The following is a 5,099-nucleotide window of genomic DNA, read 5'->3' as shown; positions in this document are numbered from 1 at the left end:
TGGTCCCGGCGACTTATCCAACTTGATGCTTTCCAAAAGTTCCAGCACATCCTGTTTCTTGATACCAACATCCTCAAGCTTTTCAGTCTGCTGCAAGTCATCACTATAATCACCAAGATCCTTTTCCATAGTGAATACTGAAGTAAAGTATGTCAGAGATAACTTTTTCTTTATACAGTGCGGTGGTTTTTTGGAACAGTCTGGCAGAGGCGTGTGTATCTGCGACGTTTAAAAGACACTTAGGTGGACAGAGTAATAGTTACGGGAAAGTAGGTTTACACAGGTGGAGAAAACATGGTGGTCCGAAGGGCCCCTAGTGTGTTGGACAAGTTCTTTGTTCCTTGTTCTACTTTGGTCCTGTCTTCCAAAGTCAGACATAAAATACCTCCCAGTTGTGTTGAGGAAGAAGGTTGAGAAAGTGAAAGGCATTAGTATTATGGTCAGAAACATTGAATTGGCTCGTTGGTCTAGAGGTATGATTCTCGCTTAGGGCCCGAATTTGCGAGTATGCGAGAGGTCCCGGGTTCAAATCCCGGACGAGCCCCTCTGAATAACATGTTTTAGGACTTTATTCAGTGAAGCACAGGAGAATGAGGGTAGATGGTTAATGGTATACGAAATTATGAGGGATGTAGATAAGGTCAATGTCTGCAGAGTTTCCCCCTCAGGTTGGGTGAAATGACAACTCGAAGTCACAGGTTCAGTATGAAAAGTTATATATTCAAGGAGAATCTGTGGGGGGAACATCTTCACTCAGAGGATATCGCTTGAGTGGAACGAGATGCAGGTTGAATTGTAACAATTAAGAGAAGTTTGAATGAGAGGGATTTGGAAGGCTATGTTCTTGGAGCGGGTACACGGACCGAGCCAGAAGGGCGGTATGGACTAGATGGACCGAAGGGTCTGTTGTGTTCTGTAGTGCTCCTTGACTCTATAATTCCATGAGGGTGTCATGGTCCGGTCCGTGAAGTCCGTATTCCGGTTTATGGTCCGATCCATCGATCCTTGCTCCAGGTTGTCCTGTCTACCCTATTTCTGGTCTTGTTGAGCTCTAATTGAGGCATCTGATGCTCGTTGGGGCTGGCTGCATAAATACCTTCAGAGACCAGGGCGTGGCTACTGGATTGTTCTTGTCCTTCCTCCTTGTATCCCTTCCACTGCCTTCTGTTTCCTGGCCTGAAGCCTTGACTTGTCTTGCTGGTAACTCTCGCCTCGTCTCGCCTGCAGTCTTGTCCTGGAGCCACACTGTACCTAGCTCCCTTCCTGTCCCTTGCCTCCGTCAGGTAAGCCAGGCCCTCTTGTCGTTACCTGCGGTTGGTTCTGTCGGGTGGTGATCCACGCCCTGCTCAGGAGAACGGCGCCTTGCCCAGCAGGAGCCTCCAGCCTCCTGCCAAGCCTCGCCTCAAGTCTCTATCCTCTAGCCTCAAACCTGAAGATCCCAGCCTTCTGCCTCCTGCCAAGCCTTGTCTCTAGCCTCTAGTCTCAAGCCTGAAGACTCCAGCCTCCTGCATCCTGCCAAGCCTCGCCTCAAGTCTCTAGCCTCTAGTCTCAAGCCAGAAGACTCCAGCTTCGTCCTGCCTGCCTGCCAAGCCTCGTCCTTGCCTAGTTCTGGGGTCCGAGCCAGAGGCAAGACCCAGGTACTGGGTCCTTGTCCAGTCTCTGGCTCGGAGTCCAAGCCGGGCTCCTAGCTCTCTTGTCCAGTCCTGTTCCTGGTTCCCGGTTTTCCTGTCCATGTCCTTGCCCTCGCCCTGTGTCCTAGTCCTGCCCCTAGTACTTCAGTGTCTGTGTCTTGCACTTGGGTCCGTTCCCAGCCACCGCCCTATGACAGAAGAATTGGAGCCAGGATATAAATGGAGTGGATGGGAAGTGTTGTGAAGCTGCTGGCCAACTCCTGCCTCCATATTCTTTTGTTCTTGTGTTACTGAAATTCAGGTCAGTAAATAGAAGCAAATACCGTGAGTATCATACTCTCTACATTGAAATGAGATATAGATAGTGAACATGCAAAATAGTCTTTCAGTAGATGACCATCTTCCAAATTTCTCTGACGTCTCGAGAAGTTCTTGCAGAGCAGAGTGTGTCAAACGTAACCTTATTGTTTCACAAAGGAACTGGGAACCTATGGAATTAGAGCAATTCATGTATACAAAATTATGAGGGGTAAAAACCTGGTTAGTGCAAGCAAACCTTTTCCACTGAGGTTGGAACTAGAGGTTGTACACTGAGGGTGATTCCTGAGCGAACATTACTACTTTCTCCACAATCCCTTCAGCTACCTCTTTCAGAAATCTGAGCTGTTGTCCATCAGGTCCAGGTGACTTGTCTATCTTCAGAACTTCCGGCTTCCCAAGCAGCTCCTCCTTAGTAATGGAAACCTCATTCATTTCTGCCCCCAAACTCTCTCGGATTTCTGGCCTGCTGCTAGTGTCTTCCACCGGGAGGACTGGTGCAGGATAGTTATTAATTCCGTCCGCCATTTCATTGTTTCCCTATTTCTAACTCTCCATTGTCATTTTCCAGCGGTCCTATTTGTACTCTCGCCTCACTATATCTTCTTATGTATCTGAAAATAAAACATATTTGGTATCACCTTTGATATTATCAGCTGGCTGTCCTTCGTATTCCATCTTTTATCTCTTTAGCTGCTTTCTGTAGGTTTTTCACGCTTCCCAGTCCTCTAACTTCCCACTAATAGCTGCTATATTATATGTGACAAATAACAGTCATAGTCATAGTCATAGTCATACTTTATTGATCCCGGGGGAAATTGGTTTTCGTTACAGTTAAAACAATAAATAATAAACAGTAATAGAAATAGTAAGAGTAATATTACTATTAGTAAATAGTAAATAGTAATAGTCATAGAAATAATAAATAGTAATAGAATAGTAATAGAAAATATTAATAAGTAGTTAAATAGTAATATGTAAATTATGTCAGTAAATTATTAAATAAGTCCAGGACCACCCTATCGGCTCAGGGTGTCTGACCCTCCAAGGGAGGAGTTGTAAAGTTTGATGGCCACAAGCAGGAATGACTTCCTATGACGCTCTGTGCTGCATCTCGGAGGAATGAGTCTCTGGCTGAATGTACTCCTGTGCCCACCCAGTACATTATGTAGTGGATGTGAGACATTGACCAAGATAGCATGCAACTTAGACAGCATCCTCTTTTCAGACACCACCGTGAGAGAGTCCAGTTCCATCCCCACAACATCACTAGCCTTACGAATGGGTTTGTTGATTCTGTTGGTGTCTGCTACCCTCAGCGTGCTGCCCCAGCACACAACAGCAAACATGATAACACTGGCCACCACAGACTCGTAGAACATCCTCAGCATCGTCCGGCAGATGTTAAAGGACCTCAGTCTCCTCAGGAAATAGAGACGGCCCTGACCCTTCTTGTAGACAGCCTCAGTGTTCTTAGACCAGTCCAGTTTATTGTCAATTCGTATTCCCAGGTATTTGTAATCCCCCACCATGTCCACACTGACCCCCTAGACGGAAACAGGGGTCACCAGTACCTTAGCTCTCCTCAGGTCTACCACCAGCTCCTTAGTCTTTTTCACATTAAGCTGCAGATAATTCTGCTCACACCATGTGACAAAGTTTCCTACCGTAGCCCTGTACTCAGCCTCATCTCCCTTGCTGATGCATCCAACTATGGCAGAATCATCCGAAAACTTCTGAAGATGACAAGGCTCTGTGCAGTAGTTGAAGTTCGAGGTGTAAATGGTGAAGAGAAAGGGAGACAAGACAGTCCTCTGTGGAGCCCCAGTGCTGCTGATCACTCTGTCGGACACACAGTGTTGCAAGCACACGTACTGTGGTCTGCCAGTCAGGTAATCAAGAATCCATGACACCAGGAAAGCATCCACCTGCATCGGTCAGCTTCTCCCCCAGCAGAGCAGGGCGGATGGTGTTGAACGCACTGGAGAAGTCAAAAAATATGACCCTCGCAGTGCTCGCTGGCTTGTCCAGGCTTTTTTTTAATCTTTCAGGGCAAATGCCTTGAGGAGTCAACGAGAGACTATTTCGCGACCAGTGACCATAATTCCACGAGGCTGAAAATAGTTCTGCAGAAAGTTAGGGCTGGTCCACAAATTAAGTTGTTAATTTAGTGTGGGGCCAATTTGAGAGCGATTAACTGGGGGTTTCCCAGGGTTTATTGTTGAGAACAGGCTGATTTTATTTTCTGGTAAATAGACATCTAGTTTTCAAGCTGTGATATCCGGAGTTCAGGTAGAGCGTGTTCCAATCAGAGTGACGGGCAAAGCTGGCAAGAGTACGGAGCATTGGATGATGAAAGATATTGAGACCCTGGTCAGGATAAAGGAGGCGTAGTAACAAATACCAAATGCTGGAGAAACCCAGCAGGTCTGGCGGCATTTAGGGAAAGTGAAAGCAAACAGTCAATGTGTCTGATCGATAGTGCAGAATCTCCCGTGTTTAAAAGAGACACAATTCAGGCTGAGGCAGTCGGAACCAAGAGTATCCTTCAGCGACTGTAAGAAGCGCAGGACACTGAACAGGAAAATCAGGAGGGCAAAGAGAGGGCATGGCCCCCATCTATCAGGAAAAGCAGAGGAAAATCCTCCGGGAATATATAAATATATTGCGAAAAGAGGGCATGGCACTGATCTATCAGGAAAGGCAGAGGAGAATCCTCCGGGATTATATAAATATATTGTAAACAGAAGGCATGGCACTGATCATTCAGGAAAGGCAGAGGAAAATCCTCCGGGATTTATTGCGGGAAACGCATGATCAAGGAGCGAATGGATCAGTCCGGCCGTCTGTGTGGAGCCCGAGGGGATGGGCGAGATTTCAACTGAATATTTCCTACCTGAATTTAGCGCGGAGGATCGAATGGAAGCGAGGAAATTCAGGGACGAAGACGGTGCTGCCCTGAACCATGTGGCCATTGTAAACGATGAGGTACTGTCCGCCTTACACTGCAGAGAAAATGCGTGCTGTGTATCCCCAGGGTCCGACCAAGTGCATCTAGGGCATCGCGGGAAGCCGGAGAAGAAATGAATGGGACAAGGGCAGAGGTAGCTTTACTATCGCGAGTCACGTGGGGTAGTGGAGTCTGGAGGG

At 47.0% G+C, this 5,099-nt stretch overlaps 1 non-coding gene across 1 annotated transcript; it reads left to right on the top strand.

Annotated features, from left to right (window-relative positions):
• Nucleotides 1–456: 456 nt before the first annotated feature.
• On the top strand, nt 457–544 carry trnap-agg (transfer RNA proline (anticodon AGG)). Its single transcript is given in 2 exon segments — nt 457–492; nt 509–544. It is a non-coding gene; the product is annotated as a tRNA-Pro (tRNA).
• Nucleotides 545–5,099: the final 4,555 nt, after the last annotated feature.

Source organism: Mobula birostris, chromosome 13 (genome assembly GCF_030028105.1).
Source record: "Mobula birostris isolate sMobBir1 chromosome 13, sMobBir1.hap1, whole genome shotgun sequence".
Taxonomy (NCBI): domain Eukaryota; kingdom Metazoa; phylum Chordata; class Chondrichthyes; order Myliobatiformes; family Myliobatidae; genus Mobula; species Mobula birostris.
This window is presented reverse-complemented; position numbering and strand designations above follow the sequence as displayed.